This window comes from Phymastichus coffea, unplaced genomic scaffold (assembly GCF_024137745.1).
Source record: "Phymastichus coffea isolate CEN01 unplaced genomic scaffold, Cenicafe_Pcof_1.1 PCOF00100, whole genome shotgun sequence".
Classification (NCBI taxonomy): Eukaryota; Metazoa; Arthropoda; class Insecta; order Hymenoptera; family Eulophidae; genus Phymastichus; species Phymastichus coffea.
The window spans coordinates 911,089-929,826 of NW_026706911.1; the positions used below are offsets into that span (position 1 = coordinate 911,089).

The 18,738-nt window shown below is 37.7% G+C and overlaps 1 protein-coding gene across 2 annotated transcripts in view; it reads right to left on the minus strand.

Moving 5' to 3' along the window:
• LOC131670139 (band 3 anion transport protein) overlaps positions 1–18,394 on the minus strand; it is a 57,966-nt gene extending 39,572 nt beyond the window's left edge. The window contains exon 1 of one of the 2 annotated variants that reach the window (XM_058945522.1): positions 17,973–18,394. The gene's annotated coding sequence lies outside the window, so the exon portion shown is untranslated. The remainder of the gene's footprint in view (positions 1–17,972) is intronic. The other variant, XM_058945523.1, reaches the window with a different exon arrangement.
• Positions 18,395–18,738: the final 344 nt, after the last annotated feature.

An 18,738-nucleotide genomic window follows, 5' to 3' on the forward strand; every position in this document is an offset into this window, starting at 1 on the left:
GTTCTTTTTAAAAGATTCTTGTATTTTGATAGTGAGATTCGTTAAGTTGTCAGAGCAAGACTGGCCTTTTCTAAATCCGGATTGTGAGTTAGGTAGTACATTCTCTCGCTCGATCCACCACTGCATTTTATTTTTAATGATATTCTCGAATAATTTACAAAAGGCGGAAGTAAGGGAAATGGGGCGAAAGTTAATTCCATCCGATTTGGAGATCAAATGAACATATGATTTTTTCCAGTCTTCTGGGAAGTGGCTAAGTCGGAACATTTCATTGTAAGTATCAACTAGAAGAAGTTTGTATTTTAAAGGGAGATTATAAATTATGTGGTAATCGATACCATCAATGCCTGGAGAGGAGTCGAAATTACGTGAGTCTAAAGCTAAATTCAGTTCGGCGAGAGTAAACTCACTTTCGAGAAAATTATTCTTCTGACACTTTGGGAAATAATCGGGTTTGGTAGGAACCCACGGTGGGCATATTTTATTTATAGCCTTCGTTTTATTTTCAATTTGCAGGTTTTCAGACATATGAGATGGAGTAACTTTCACCCACTTGTTTTTAAGGATTTTTGAAGTATTCCAAACATATTTTATGTTTGTGTGACAATTGAGACTTTCTGCGAATTTTATAAAGCTTTGTCTTTTTTTATTTTTAAAGGTTTTACACGCGATTGCTCTAAGCCTTTTAAATTCAGTAAAATCAGTAGTGTCTTGTGTTCTCTCCCATTTTTTAAAAGCTTTATTCCTGGAGTCTCTGATTTCTTTGCATTCGTTATCCCACCAGGCAACGGGGTTGCGATGGAATTTAATGTTAACAAATTTTTTGATAGGAGTATTTTTCTTAACTGAATCAGAGATGATTTTAACATAAAAGTTATATTTCTCGTTGGGAGAAAGATCGTTATACTCTGGAGTGAGAAATACAGAGAAAGCTTCATTAAGTTCTTCATTGACTTTTTGCCAGTCGGTGCGAGATGATCTGATTTTGAAATTTTTTTGATGGTAAGTCATTTTTTGGGAATTGACTTGTATATGTATCGGGTAGTGATCGGATCCCACGGTATCAGTATGAGCCTGTGTTTCTACCATGTCTCTAATTTTATTGCTTGTTATTATGAGGTCAATATTGGATTTGGAAGTGGTATCAATATGTGTAATAGTGTCGGTGTTGTGAATAAAGAAATTCGATTTTTTAATTGATTCTAAAAGATTTTTGCCATTAGAATCAGATTTGTTGCAATTCCAAATTTCATGGTGTGAGTTAAAATCTCCTACGAGTATGTTGTTACATCTAAGGTCAAAGTTAGAAAATAGTAGATCCCATTCTTGTTGGCTCATAGTATTACCGGGGGATCTATAGCATATATAAAGATTAAACGCAGGTTCGACATTGGTTATACGTAGACCGCAAAATTCGATTGAATCGTTCGGAGTAACAAGGTTGTCGATTTCTCTATAGGCAATATTTTTGCGAATAAGTAACACAATACCTCCTCCTGAAGAGTCTTTTCTATCTTTTCTAAAAGTCAAAAAGCCTGGAAGCTGAAAACTTTTATTGTCACTGAGCCAGCTTTCTACGCACACAAAAATGTCGATATTTTGGAGTAAGGCGGGGAGATCTTCCTTTCTTCTCATTATACTGCGGGCATTCCAAAAGATTAATCTGAGAGTTGTGATTGTAGATGATACGTTTCCGTTCATATCCATTTTTTTTTTTTTTTTTTTTTTTTTTTTTTTTTTTAATTTTCTTCCATTTCGTCATTTGAACTGTCGATGTCCATTGGTTTTTCTAGCCTCTTGATTATTCTTTTGATTCGTGCTTTTAGGGTTTTGTCTTCTAATCGAGATTGAGTATCCTGGAGCATATGGAGAAGCGCTTGCTCGTTCGAAGAGTGATGTTTGGCGATGGCTTGGATGTCGTTGCTGCCGTAGGTTTCGAGGAGAAATTGCTTGAGTTCCTCATACGTGAGAGGATAGGCATGGGCACTTTGTATGATATGCTCTTTGACAGAAGAGAGCTGATTTTCTATATCTGTTATCGTAGTTCTTTTCTTGAGGAGCTTAATCGGGGACTGGTCGGTCGACGAATTTTTCGTTATAGCTTTTACGTTCGTAGCTTGAGTTCGTGTAAGTTCGCTATTTTCCGACGAGGAAATGCTGAGCGGACGTTTGACTCCAGTGATCAGAGGTTTTACGTGTGCCGTAGAGGAGCTTGGAGGGGGCATCAAGCCGCTCCCGGTAGCGTCATGTCTTGTCACTGTAAGCTCCGTGAAGTTGCCTTGAGAATGAGTTGACGTGGAGTCCGACGTGGAGGGGAGTGAGGGGAATGCTTGATTCTGATCACTGTTCGACGTGTTTATGTCTTCTTGGGAGGGAGATATTTGTGTCTCTATGTTTTTACATTGTCTTGCGAGATGTCCCTCTTCTTTACAGATGAAGCAAGTAAGTTTTTCGCTTGAGAGATAAATCCAGTACTCTGTGTCATCGTAGTCGATCTTCATACTTTCGGGTAGCTTCGCAATATCATTCGGGCTTATGTACATTTGTCTTCTGAAGCTCATGATGTGAGTATATTCGGGTTCGTTGATGCCGGCTCTTAAGAAAGTTATTTTGGAAGACGGTTTAATATCGAATTCAAGTAATTTTTTTTCTATTTCTGTGTGGGGAATGATTGGGCACACATTTGAGAGAATAATACGTTTGGCCTTGGATACTAGTAGTCTGAGCGGAAGAATGTGCGAGCCAATGTTTACAGTTGAGCCCGGTGCGGTAATTTTGTCAGCGAGTTCTTGCGTACTTAGGTATAGACAAACTCTACCTTGCGAGATTCGCGAGGCAAATGTAATATTCTTTGGACCAACCATCTTACCTATCGCTAATACGTAATCTTTGATTTGAAGGCCTTCTATCGCATCCGTAACTATGGCTTGGTCTTTCTTTGGATACTCTAGAGCATGAGAGTACAATACTTTGGAGGAATTTTCTTTATCAGTTGACATTGTGGGTTTTTTTGTTGTTTCTTGTGTGGGTAGACCGTTCCTGTTTCCAGAAAGGGTCATCGCAAACACTTATCGAGTGTGGAAAGTGCAAGCGCACTTTTCCACACTCACAATTATACTATAAACCACTTATTAGCACGAGACTTGTTACGAGAAACGTATTTCTATATCTATAGTAATCACTCGCTTGATGGAACACGTAGGTAAACACGTCTTACCTCTACGACGATCCGATCGAGACTCATCGCGTTGCTTTATTTTCGTCAATTGAAACCCAACAAAATATAATTCATAAAAACGTTTGATACAAATATTAAATCAATGAATATTGAATTCCTAAAAATTTAGTTACAACATTTCTTAGTATACAGTGTTTTCCAGTCATCGAAAAGAATCAAATAGGGCTCTGCTAGCATTTATATAACAGAGATTTGGAATTCTCGATGAAAAGATGGACTTACCGCGTAGCATTGCGAAACCTTGGACCAGAAACACAAAACCTGGCGAAGGAAAAACGAATAGTTTTTGCACGTTACATTACGTTATTCCAGAACGATCACCATTGCGTCTTTCGTGAAATTTCTCTAAGTAAAAGATTTGATTTGTCGTTATTTCCGAAAAGTGATAAATGTACTTTTTATGTAAATTTTAAGATTTACTTTTGCAAACACTTTTATACGCGATATGATAGCTTTACGTTAAACTATTAAAAAATTGTTTGCGTTGTACCATTAGGTTACAAGTATACGAATTAGCCGAAACCTTGATTGAACTTACCGTTATCTCAACCTATAGTATTCATATGTGCATAATCGTAAAATTTACCGCTGGATACTTTACTACAGCTATAAAAGTTTACAAAGTTATATATGTTTTGTAATATATGAAGTAAAGGTGAAAACTTATATGGTTGGAAAGTAAAACTATATAACTATATAATTTTGACCTAATTTGTCAGGTATCTGAAATAATAATCATTGCATATAAGGAATTATATGGAATGTATAAATGATGAATTATATATGAAGCAGCTAAACAGAGCTTTCATTAGTGTCAAGCATGCTATTAGTTGACACGCTGTAGAGGAATCGCCAATAATTGAAGCCCACTGATACAGTTTGATCGACCAATTAAGAGGTTACATTGTTTTTGTATTACGTATTGCTTGTAAAGTTTAATAACGATAGGGATATATTTTTATTGTTTAGCAAATTTAAAAAATTATCAAATTGTTTTCATCGCTTAACTTTGATACCGCAATATAACATTTATAAGTCAACAAAATCATATTGCAAAGCGACTGGTCAAAGCATTAATGTGATATTATTACTTTTCAAATGTAGAATTTCCTATATCAATAACATGCTTGCCATTTATTGAGCATAATAATTTAATTGATAGGCGTATCGCTTTTTCAGAAAATTAATAAAAATGAGCAGAGAATTTTCATTTGAGCATTACATGAACTCGACGGCACCTCTATGAGCCAACTTGCAAAGCTCGTCGCTGCGACATATAACGCACCCAGTGAAAAGGAAGTTTTCGACGTTGCCAGTTCGCCGATCAATAAGCGCCTTCGCGAGCGCGACTTTTCAATCGCATTCAAACGAAACGAATCAGTCAATTCGATACTACATTTTAAAATTTGGATCTTGTTAGCAGTAAGTTTAATTTAAATAAAATTACTATTTGAAGGATTCTATGATGTATTTCATTTCTACCATTTTTTATTATGTATTTCTTTAAAAACCATCGCTCCGTAGATAATAACGACGTAGCAAATGTTATTTATGAAAAATCACGTTTTCAAAACCTTTGTCCGATGGCAGATTGTCGATCGATTTACAATCAAATCTTGCAAACGCAGTTTCCGATTCTGCTGGCATTTGCATTGCCAAGGAACGCTTAACGAAAATGAGAGGTAGAGCTAACATCACATATTTTTACCGGCTGGCGCTAGCATGCGCAGATTCAATTCTATATTATTTACCGGGTTTCTAGTACAAAATCAGTGAAAACCAGTGGTACATAGCAAAGAGAACTTCGTAGACCGATAACGCTGGATTACACCGAGATATAATTTACATACATGAAAAATTGTTCATTCGATTTCTCGTGTTGACGTAAGCTCGACGCTTGAAATTGTTATACCCAAATTTGACACGTTTGTCGTGATAATGATAAAGTCTGTGAATCATCTAAAATACATTCAACGAGTAAACCAAAGAACGTAAAAGTAGAAAGAGTCGTTAAATTACCATATGACAATTATTAATAACTTCGTCGTATAATCGTTAGTTCTTAATTTAACTTTCGTTTGATTTTATTGAGAAGGTAGAGCTACTTCATCGAAATCAATATTACCATTAATTATTACTATGTACAGAGTGAAACATAAATGCAATCACTCGCGATTATTCGGAAGAATATCTTTATTAGAAGTTTGTAAAGATACTGTATAAACCGAACAAAAAATACCGAATTTCACAAAGCGAATCGAGATCGTACTGGAAAGAGCATCATCATAAAAAATGGCATTATGCAACTCATTAAGAGAGGTTTTAATAATTTAACCCATCCCTTTTCCGCCATATTCAAATCGTTATTAACTTTTTTTTCATCAAACTCGTTATAAAAGGCACTCGCTTTTTTCGCAAGTGGATGACGTTAAAAAAAATACCACACAAGTTTCATCCGCAAAATCATCCGCACGTGATTATGTATGCAGCAGCATGGCTCAGAGTCCAGCTTTATTCTTTTTACCTGCTCTTTCTTTCTCTCTCTTTCTCTCTCTCTCGCTCTCTCTCTCTCTTTTTTTGGTGTTCTATAGCCAATAAAACTGAATTACAAAGCTGATTTTTTTCACTCGCGAACTTTTCTTTTCGTAACCAGCAAAAAAATTATTCAATAACATTAAAAAAAAAATACTTCGAAATAGCTGAAGTTGCGTGTACACTGTACGCGCGAGAGCAACCGACTGACTGACTGACTAGCTGGAGTCGATTGCGCGCAACAGCAGCGGCAGCGATTCTCACTACATGACTGCCGGCTGATATACCGCGTTCGCGCCGTTCGTTGTTCAACGCGAAGAATCGGACGAGAAGACTAAGAACGGGTTGTACGACGACTTTGGTCTTTGAGAGAGAGAGAGAGAGAGAGAGAGAGAGAGAGAGAGAGGAGTAAGTTGTTTTGTTTTCTTGCGACTGGGCCCAGTATACTCCGTTCTGTCGAGATATATTTGTGTCGCTAGTTGAGACTCGGAAAAAAAGAATTTTCTGGAATTGTTGAATTTAGACCAAAGTTGCACGATTTAATCCAACCCGGGACATCGATTCAGTTTTTATCGAGGCAAATTTTAGAAAAGAAAATCTCAAAGTTGGACCAATTGGGCCAATGTACCTCAATTAAAGACGATCAAAATTCATTTAGGAATGACGCCACGCAAGCTCGACATTTGGCTTAACCCAAGAATCCAATGAACACTCTATCAAAATTATTATCGTGTCCAACATGGTGAATTACATTTATTCATCACATAAGTAAAAGCCAAACTGAAAATGATTTAATTATTTATACAAAATGCATTTGTCACTTGGTAAGAGTAAACAAAATTGACTGTCATTCAACACTGAAGTATTACAATTTGACGTAGATTTGGGAGTCTGATTATCAACTGCCGTTTACGAAATTGACAAGTCTTGATGAATCTGATTTCAAGCAATCACGCTCACCCTTCTCTACTGGAACAATTCTCGAAATAATAATAATGAATAACATACGAATTGCGTTGCTTCGTTTTCTATGATTTTGTCCACTGACGTAAACTTGACGCGAGTTAATCAAGACTAACTATTCTTATCAAGTTCATAGCTTTGGTCACGAAAAGCTTAGCCTGTCAATGAAACTCCGCAAACGTTACACAACCATCCGCCAATTGACAAGCCAACAATTGCAAACAAAAAGTTTCTATTCTAATATTTACAAATATTTACGTTATTTACGCGTCTCACAACCTCGCTGTGGGAGCGTTTAATTCAAAACAATCGTGACGGTCGCGCGATTAGATTCACAGATCGCAAAGGGCTTGCCGATGGTACACATGACGCAACGGCGTTCTATCAAAAGGCGCCAATTGTGTGTACAATCTCTCGCACGGAAGATGAAGTGACATTGGTACAAATTGCCTTAACGAACGTGTGCCCGCGTTGCTGTCTGTGTGTAGTTTTTTTCTCTTGTGTTTTTTTTTTAGTATCTTTCAATTGTCGCCGTGGTCAATTGTTCCTACGCCAGAACGGGAAGTCGATGACTCGCGTTGCAAAAGGAGATGGAGAAAAAAAAACACATTAGGAACTGACCACGAGATCAACTCCATAGGTGTGAAGGTGTGCGAGCTCTTTTTTCACACAAAAAAAGGTTGTATCACAACAATGGCCACTCGTTCAACTCGTTTGTTATTGTTTGTTTTTTATTTTTGACGAAGCACGTGAATGTTTCCGAATGTTTTTGCTGCTATGGCGATAAAAACGTTAGCGACCAAACAAATACGTATGAAAGCAAAAGACGTTTTGTTCATGTGTTATTTGAAAATAAAAAACGCATATCGATACGAAATACTGTAGAACCACACGTAGAGTAGAACGTATAGTCAATATTCCACTTCAATATCAAAGAAAATAGTAAAATCTATTTCCATATGGAAATTTGAAAAAAAACTCGAATCAAAATTTCTTGAAACATTCGTATAAGGATATGCGCATGCATTAACGTTATTTTCATACCTATCGAAACGTGAAGTATTTTGAAACATAATTTTTGTTTGGTTTAAGCTAGAAAAAGATTCTTAATGTTACAAGAGCTCGAATCTTGAGCGTAATTTACAAGGCAAATTCTTATGTACGCGGCCTTTACCCCTCGTCGTTTCAGAGTACATATCCAAAAATAGAGGACAAAAATTTCAAAGAAATCAAGTATCTGCCTTTTCAGCGCGCGCTGAAGTATGATGCAAAAAATCTATTTACGTAACTATTTTCGATAACATGTTAATGAGGGAAATTGAGGGTAAAATGACCTCCTAATATTTAAGTTTTCAGTGATCGGATCTTCAGAAAATAGTCCGAGATTCATTTCTTCTTTACGTTATTTTAAATTATTTAAATTAATCATGAAAATTATTCGTGAACAGGATAAAATAATTGAAATTGCAACAAATGAAACAGAGTAATTATGATGGTCATAAGACCCCTGACTTGCTAAATTAAGTATCATCTTTCAGAAATGTTTCAGAAGTTACTTTATCGTATAGACTCCTCAGGGTATTATATATTTTTCATTTTTCTCTCCGATATTAGCAAGTAGTTTGATTACAAAATCATACTGTATAATAAATCATATATATATATATATATATATATATATATATATATATATATATATATATATATATATATATATATATATATATATATATATATATATATATTTAAATTACCTTTATAAATTATGATATACCCTATGAACAGGTTCAGCTTATTGTTATCAAAAATTCGACTTTAACAAAACTATTTTTTTGTCTGTCGATCCATCATAACTATTTTTATCAGTAATTTGTCATTTGTTTCCTGTGAAATACATGTTACACCTGTACATAAATGTATACATATAAGATAATGATCATTTAATGTTGATCGATGGTCGCAAACAAATACGCATCGTTACTTTATAAAGGTAGCTTTTTACAAGTACAATGTTTTTCTATCCCTTCATCGCGTTATTCACTTTATCAGATACTATTATAATGTGCAAGTTATTCCGTTTCCTTTAACTCTGTCATCTTTTATTGACAATGCAATGATTGCTGACTTTTTTGTAAATGTTGATAGTTTTTATTTAATAATTCTTTCAGATTGATCAAATTGTGCATATGAATACAAACTTATACTTAAATATATTTTTTTTAATTTACATTCGCAATAGAATGTTTCCTACTTAAATTATCCTCATTTTTTATGAAAAAACATTATCCTTATTATTCGTTTAACAGTATAATAAATTTAAATTTATAATCTTAATATACCGTAGCGGTACTTTATGTAAGAACTTTATTACCTATGAAATGTTTATATTTTTACGCAAGAATTTATAACACGGAAACTAATTTTCACAATTTCTTAGTTGTTATTGATCAGTTGTGTTCAAGAATAAAGCATTATTATTTTCATATACCCCAACAAACCATTTTTGTGGATCACTATGGCTAAAAAATTTTTTTTTTGTATCTCTATTTGTGTTTAAATTGAAATTGCATCCATATGCTCCATTTATTGATCGGAAACATTTTATGCTTGTCTACTCAGAATTACAGTAAAGTTACTTTAAAGTTCTTAAATTGACGTTATTACTGTATTTACTGAGTATGCAGACATTTTATTATATAGTTTCTAAGTAGTTTAGCTGTACCTAATAATTATGTTTTCGTCGAGATTATTAAATAAACTTTGAAAAAATAAGTATTTAGAGTAATAAGCTGATTCAATTCATTATAGTAACTAGTTGACTAATTTGAAAGCTTTTGTTGAAAATAATTTATTTATAAGAAAGTACAAGCGTTAATTTTAAGATCGCAGATTATGGACTTGTATCTAATCATGAAATGTTCTTGCGATTACGGACCATTCCCAGAACAATAAAATGGATATAAACTATCGCTCATCCTAAGAAATCTTCGAAACAGTTACGAACTTCATTTCAAACATCAACATTTAAAAGAGGTATGAGTGTTAACATTGTCCTTGATTAATCATTACTTGGAAAACATTGGAATAAAGTTAGAAATTGTTGCGATGGAAGTTATCTAGATCTCATTATTTATGTTTATATAAAACGTATAAACGTATAAAATATGGAGAAATATAGCTGTTGACTGGTGTTTCAAGAACGATAATGTGACGTTCGAAACAACAGAAATCGTAAAAAAAGAGAGAGGTAGATGTAGAGCACGAGCAGCGGTTTGAGTAATCTATGTTTAGACACTAAAAAAGGGACGAGTCAAAAATGAACGGAAAAATTGGTCAAGGCACATCTTTTACATCACCATTATCGAGGGTGTTCGCGTCGCGTCGCGCGTGGCAGACAGAGAAAATATAAGTATAGCACCGTTCAATTAATTTAATCTACTGGTGTGAGTATAAACGTTTGGAACTCCTTAAACCGATTGGCGCACGCAACCTCTCGTGCCTCTGAATCACTCGATGTGTAGACTAGGCCGTACGTGTTTTTTTTTTTTTTTTTCTTTCTTCTTTTCGTCGTCCTCGACTGATACTTCGTCGCGAAATTTCGCTCGCAATGAAAAACAAGCGCGCGCGGGCGATTCGCGATCTCGTAACTTGTAGCTAAGACGGAGGTAAATGAATCCAACGGCGCATAACTTTCATGTGGTCATGTGACGAATGTATATATAGAAACAATGAGTAGCTCCTTCATTGATCGCGCACTGGAGAGCATTATGCCTCTGCAAAGACGTGCTCGCTGTATAGACAATGACCGATTATAATTTTGTTTCTCTTTTTTCGACTTCTTTTTTTCCTATTATTCGCTTAACATTGAGAAAAACGATCTGAGAATTGCAATGTGCTACGCCCTTTTTTGCAATCTCTTTCGGAACCTTTTTCCAAGGTTCATTACCGTATGTCAAATGTGTATGAGATGAAGACATAAAAAACAACGATCACGATCAAGGCTATCGAATATTTGATAATAATATCATTCCCAGAGGAAAAGGCAGACATTGATTGGATCCTTCGGTAATAAATAATTGAGTAATTTGGGCGCAATGAAAGTCTTTTTTTCCGAAAGTTTCGCGAGAAAGAGATTAAGCCCAAAACTCAGCCGTGGCGAACTGACGTGCGGGTTCAAAGTATTTTTCCTACGATGACATGCCGGGAAATCGTGGAATTTTTTTGTAGCTTTTGTTGAATTGTCAACGAATCGCCAAAACAGATAACACATGTACTAGAACAATGTAGTAAAAAGCTGTTTCGAAGCGCAAAGGTAATCAACATAAGAGACCATCAAGAAGGAAAGCATTCAATTCGAAAGAGAGCACATCGCGAGATGGCAAATAAGAGCGTGCTTGAGAGCGTAAAATAGGAAATTTATGGAAGTGAAATTACTTCTTCTTTGTTTTTCCTTCCTCGAAATTTCTCGTTAGGTGTTGACCTATGCATCATGGACAACAAACGGCACACCTTCGAGCGTGTGTCTGCATGCGTGTTTGCAGGCCGAGGAAGGTAATCGATAAAAAAGCTCATGTTATTATCCTCGCGGACGCGCAACTCATATATCGTTCGACCATTATTGCTGCTAAGCATTTTTTTCCCTCGCTAAGCTGTTTCTCTGGCTAATGAAATTTCCCCCCTTTTTTTCTTTATGCCCGAACAAATCGCCACGAACGATCTTTATATACTTATTTTTCGGTGACATATCGCGCTGATACGAAATTTCTGTCGGATGTATTGTTACTTTAAGATTTTTACCTCTGACAAAGCTTTGTTGTGATCGTTTTCCACTATCAGCAGGTACTTTCTTTGTGAAACATTTACACGCAAATCCTAGCGAGAAAGTTCATAAGCCATCTAGTTTCATTTTAAACATTTTAAAAACGCTCGAATGAAAAGGCAAAATGAATCCGTTGTGTGCAAATGTTTCTCTAGAAATAACAAAAAATAAAATGAATAATGCAAAGTAATAGGCGATCATAAATATTGTTACGTTCGCGTCACCAACAAACTATTTACGGAGTCAAAAGTTGACAAACCCCCTTCAAGTGACATAAAATCAAGTTCGTTTCTTGCTCAGTTACGCGCGCCTGTGTACGTTTGCGCGACTAGTTTGCCGTGCTGGTAGTCGCAAAAAGCGTCGATATACATACGAAATTCATTTCACGAGATGCGCGGGCACGTAGCTTATCACGTGCATGCGCTCGTTTCTGCACACGTGACTGAAATTTTATGTGACACTTGTTTCGGGTTCTGACTTTATAATTCGATCGAGCCTCCGAACCCCACTATTTATCGATAGTTCAAATTTCAATGTGATTAGTTTTTCTTTGTTTTTAAAATTTTTCACTTTCTTGAATTTTTGCAATCGAATATAGAAATCGCATAACGAAGCATGAAAGAAGAAGAAATCGACGAGTGAATTTGCTTGTTACGAGTAATTGTAAAACATAACTCGTCGAGTGTTCGCGTTTCGATCTGTCCCTTGACGATAGGATGAGCTTTCATTTCATGGTAACCACAAAGCTAACACAAAGACGGCATTATTACCGCTCGTTTATTTCTTTTCATTGAATTATCAGGGTAATAGGAGGGTCGTTTTCACCCACGACCAAAGACCCATCTCGATTTCACATTGAAAACGATAATAGATTATACGTTTCGTTGGCTTGCTTTAACTGAGGCTTTCACTTTTCAACAAAACAATCTTTGGAAATAGTGATGAAAGATTACCATAGAAAAATGTAAAAGTGACGAACAGTTTAAGTTCCAAAGCGAACGATTTCACATTTGACTATTTGCATTTACATGAGGCACGAACGGAATGAAACGCACCGATAAATTATTAAGAATCTAATCGATCGATTTGATTAAAAAGACGATTGTGTTTTCAAAAATAGACGAGGAAACGCTATGAGGATAGAAGCGTGCAAGTTGGGTTAAAAAAAGCTGTGTGAGTCAGCATGCCGTCGCGTCGGCAGTGGCGCCCAACAGAGAGAAAGAGATATTCTAGTAAAAGTAAGAACGTATAGCTCACGTGTAGACGACGAACGCACACTATCGATTAGCTAAAGCCGACTGGTTCACGTAGACCTACGAGTCGCCGCCGTTACGTCGGCTAAATAGGCTCTCGCCTCGTTGCACCCGCGTCCGCAACGACGACGACGACGCTGACGCTGTCACTGCCGCCTGCCAATGCTAACAAGGTTGAGTGCTCTTGTCAAAGTCCTTTCTTTTTTTACCCACACTCGTGGCAGGTTAATTTGCGGCTGTTTATCGCCAGGGCAGGGTTACGAATGGATTTTTCATCGATACGCCATGATATTTTTTACAATTGTGTTGCTAGATTTTGCCAAGGACGTGAATTTTTCTGACATTTGCATCGGGAGTATCGTAACGGCGTGAAATCGAATTTATCGTTGAGGAAAATTATATTCATTTCTCGAGGACGTCCAATCTTCATTCGATTGTACAAGGAATACTCGAGCTGTGCTGGCTTGTAAAACTGATAATTGGAATATGGCAAAAGAGCTTCAATTATTTGCTTCAACCACAGTTCGCTAAAGTCCTTTTCTTGTATTCTTGGATATATTCTTCTTGAAATGATGGCAAATTTTTTTTCGATGTGACAACAATTATTCTTTTAGCTGTTTCGGCCAAAAACGAAAATGGCCGAGATCAGTGAGCAAAATTTAGCAACCAAGCGATAAAACAAGAAACCCATGTTGTGATTTTTCCTCTACTGTGTTAGTAGAGAGTTACATCGGCCTTTTTTTCTGTATTCTAAACTTTGCTGCCCGCGTATTATATATGAAAATACCCCAGTTATGACACAGGAAATCCCATCTGACTTTTTTCAAAATTAAATTTCCTCAAACTACGTATAAATATAGAAAGTAAGATAAACAGAACGATATCGTGTCTTGTCATGAAAATTTCGACGACTGTGGCACGATGTGACACATGGCTGTTCCACTATTGGTGACCGCCGCTGGTGCAACTATATCATTTTATATTAGCGTTTGGTTACAATCCTGTCGATCTAATAAAAACAAAAAATCCGTTACTTTTTTTGTTCGCCGTAAGCCATAAACACCAGCTGAAATGGCGTGATGAATAGAAAACGATAACGGAGGGTATCTTAAACCTGCTGCGCGATATGATAATCATCCTACGTGCGTTATTATTTGGCTTGCAAGTTCAAAACAAAAAACTTCATTGTTCAATGCCTATCGCTTGTTATGTAAACTGCAATATTTTGGTATGTAACTATGTTACTGAAATGCAAGCTCGTGTGCACTCTATATGGTTATCATTCACTATAAGACAAGCGCAAATACAAGCGTTATAAGGATTCAACGTCGATATAATCGAGCATGGTACACGTATATATATTGGTACTTGTTGCGAATAGGAGGGAAAATATTGTCACGGAGCATGACGGGCGTATTACGTAAAATATGCAAGCTCGTCAACTTCTCATCCCCCGAGTAGCCGTCGCCGTTGCACGTGTGTTGGTAGTGGCAGCTTCTGCCACACGCGACGAGGTCACACAATATGTACATTGACATATTGGATTGGATAATCAGGGTTATTTGAATAGTTTTGACCTGATTGCCACTTTGATTTTCTTTCGAGGATATTGCCGACCGGTACCGAAACAATGCAAGCGCGTCGAGCAGCTATTATCAACGTTCGAAGATATGCGCCTGTGGGCGCGTAACGTCATCCGCGGCGACTTCGGCAGAGCCAACGGGGCGCGCGCATCATTTTAAGCGCGTCGCGCGAAGTTCGACAGTTTCAAGCGCGCGAGAAGCCACTCGCGAACGGAAAATCGCCACCCGCGGCGTTGCGCCGTGCCGTGATGTCGTTTCTTCCAGCATCGCCAGGCGAACGCGAACGATTCTGTTGGCTCGTCGCCGCGCGCTGCCTATTGGCACGCGAGGAGGAACTTTGCGCGATCGATACTCGGATTTGTACGTTTAGCTTTTTTTGCTTTTGCCGGCCGGCCGTTGGTTGCCTCAAAGGCAAGGCCGCGTGGCCCTCGACGCAGAAGCCGAGCGGTTTTTCAGAGGCTTTGTTAGAAGTGACGAGACAACAACGACGACGACGACGACGGCGAGGCGAGCGATCTGCGCGACTGCGCGCTAAAGCCAATTATCGACGATGACCGCGCCGCGTAAAGCTTCCGCGAACGGACGACTGCCACTCGGATATTTCATCGACCCAAAATCGTCGTCGCTCTTCCTTCCCTTTTCGTCCCACTGCTGCGAGCACTTTGTTGTTTAATTTGCGTCTGTGCGCCTGTTACATTTGAATGGATTGCACTTTGAGCATTGGAACACTTTTATTTTTGTGAGGAATTCGTTAAATGACATGTAAAATCGTGGCGCTGTTACAACGTTTAATTGTTTATGAAAATGCACGAAATGAACGCCAGCAAACATTTTTCCGATATAATTCTGCGAAGCCTAATGATGCACGTTTTAGCTTCGCGTATACGTAAAATAGGCACCGCACACGTCTAAATTGGTATTTCACTCATAAAATATAATCTCGAAAGTGTATAGTAGTCACTTGACACCTCTCAAAACAGTCCGACAATGTTGTTCTTCCGTCTTTCTTTCTTAGTTCATTGGTTAACACGTATTTCGACAGCTGTCGATTCACGCGTTTATTGAGCCAGAATTTTCGAGGGTTTCGGCAGCCACGCGCAATGGTCAAAGGCAACGACGATCGTTGGCCTGGCGTAACGAACGAGGACTCTTTCCCGTGTGATGTTCCATTGATATGCGCGCGTGACAGTTGCCAAGAGCGGCAATAAAAACACCGAATTCCTCTAATAACGTGCCCACGAGAATCGTATAGCGCGTCAAGGTCGGGAGCGAGAGCGTTTGAAAAGTCCACGCGGTCTAAGCGTAGATTCCAACGACGTTGTTCGAGAGGAGGAAAAAAAATCTCCCCGGCAGTGTTACACAAAGGGAAAAAGGATCGCGGAGGTCGTCCCAAGGCGTGTTGAGCGCACCGAAACAGCGAGGAAACTCTCCTGACAGCTTTGTCGGCACGTGGCTTCGGGCTTTTTTCTTTGCTTTCTCTATTTTTGTAAATTAGTTTGGAGAATGGATTTTGTGCTCGTCGCAAACCATCCTCTCGGCGCGTCAATTATTCGTGCTGTGCGCGGCAGTGAATGGTCATTTTTCGGACAGACCAGTTTTTCTAATTTATGTTCCTCGGAGTCGCATTCTTTTAGGCGTTTGTAATTTTTTACGGCCCGTTTGATTCCGTAACTGGCAAGATGATGTTATACAATAGTGTTTTTCAGATTATCTCATAAGGATAAATTCGCAAATTGGTCTTAAAAAATGAAATCGATTTCAATTTGAATTGCAAATAATCCATTTTTGGTCATTGTAAAAATTTGAAATTATAATATTCTGTCGAAGTGCTTCTTGAGTTTAGTATGACTCACGCATACTAAATGGAATTGGTTTATTGAAAAAATGACCGCATCCAAAAATTTACCAATTGCTAATTCGAGATCAACGATCTTAGACAGTAGAGATTAAAAGAGAATTCCTATTAATTGAATAAGTATCAAACTGGCTCCTCTTAGCGAATCAACTATACCACCACGGCCATCGCGTTAAACTGGAAGCACTCGAAGTTTGGCAGATTAGGAGAATAAACGAAAAAGTTGCGAGAAAATCAATTTCGGAATCCAGTTGCAGAGGAGACGGTGATGTACGTGATCCCCCTTAATAATTTTTTCATCCCTGGCAGGTCAATAAAAAGGGCAAGACGATGTTTATTTCTCGATGCGACAAACATAAGAAACGATCTGCTCGACGACGTGAGCGATACGCCGAATCGATATTGAGTGTACGGGAAGAGTAATGCCCGCGTGTCGGTGACCCTGCATATGTATATGCCTTAGCTTTCAGAGCTAGATAAACCTTAGTAAATAACGGCACGAAAATGTGGATGTAATATTCAGTCGTTTTCATTCTAGCAGATTGATTTACATAAAACTTTGTCCTGCTCGATCGAAGTGTCATTCATTCTTCCTCAATAGAATTGTACTAAGTTTATGCATTACTTTAAGAAAGACAAGTATAACGATTGTGCAAAATTCTTTTATTTGAAAGATCGCCATACTTCGAGAAACAGCTACACATGCAGTTTCGTACAGTTGCGAATGAGCGTTTAAATATACCGCAGAAACCACAGAGGTGTGGAGAAGCTCAAAGCTGTACAGTATTTTCAGCATTATAATCAATTCTAGGGGGAATTATTGACTTTTGTTAAGCCAACCGACACGAAATTACTTTTTTACCGTTTGCCATAAAAATATCGTCAAAAAGTAAGGAATGACTGGAAGGAATTTTTTAAATTATACAATTATTATTGAAAAAAAAACTGTCATTTGATGAGGAAGCACATTGTCAACTAAAAATTCTAAAGAATTAAGATTAAGTAAAGCACTTTTGTAATACGAACGAAATCCAAATATTTTAATTGGACTCTTTCATTGTTGTTCGAGTTTCTTGCATATCAGCTGTTTTCAAAACAGAAAAAATATGAAAACTGATGGAAATACGAACGATATATCCTGTCCGGTCCGGAAATGATACTAAAAGTAAGATTTCGTTTCAAAGCTATTCATTACGTTTGACGTATGCATGTATTAGAAGTTTCGTTTTAGTGAATTTTTATCAATTATTGTTATCGACGTGTTTATAGTTTCAACTTTTTCAACTCAATAATCTTATCATAAATGTAGAGATATGTAATACAAAAATCATTTTAATAAAATTCTAATTATTTTAAGGTGATTTTATCTAACTAAAAATGGAGTAACGTATACGAGTATGACAATTTCCCTTAAAGTATGATTATAAAATACCGTAATCGAAAGTTCAGCATATCCAGGTGAGGAAAAACAATGTGTCGCGAAGTACAAAAATAATTTAAACTTACTCCCGATCAAACAAGAAATTCTCCCAATTGAAACATTTTATAAAAATATTATCTTTTGTTCCCTGCTTGACGTATCACATGGAAGCTGATGCATGGAATTGTAACTAAACCATAACAACAGCTTAACTCCCATCGTGTAAATTCTGCCGTTTTAACAAAATCGCATTAACAAAAGTCACAAGTGACAAGACAGCTCGAAAATGCGTGATTGTAAAATACTCACTTTATCCGTTTATTCTCGTGCAAAGCTTCAACAAAATGCGAAGAGCAAAGGTTGCCCGTGTACTGTCTAGCGTCCTACTCAAAAGCGTAGACGCAACTGTTGATCTCTCGTCGTGTGATTCATCATACGATTTTCCGGAGTAAATGTCTGCTTCGTTACATGTGCACGAGAGGGTGCCTACGCGCGTATATATGGCGAACAAAGGAACTTTGTGCCGCACTTGAATTTTTTTATTCGTTCTCGGTATTCACTCGGTCGGTTGTTCTACGACACATCCACGTAATTAAGCCAGAGCTAGCGAAAGCCAGTAATTAAAAGCGTACGTAGGATAATTGTGGTGAACATGCCAAAGAATGGTCTTGTGTGCTGCTGACTGCAAATGTATATATGTTGTATCAGCCGGCGCCGCGTCTAGACTAGACTGCTGGACGCTCTCCTCTACCTCGTACAGCCGCGAGAATACTAACTGACTCGCGCACTCAGCCCGTCTTTGTCTGGCCTATGCTTGCCTCTGTGACTGCGCTTGGGGCGCCTTCTTGCGTGCCGTTCGTGTTTTGCCGGCGTTCCGGAGTCGAGCCTCCATTACAAAAACGAGAGGGGAGAGAGAGGGTTTGTGTGCGTTCGTGTGCAAGTCTATGGCCCTGCACGTGCGTACCGAATTTGCTTGCACTCTCTTTCTACACCTATCTCTCTCTCTCTCTCTCTTGCTCCCTTTTCTTCTCTCATGCAGGGAAATACCGGCAGTGTTGCTTAATTTGCAATCGAA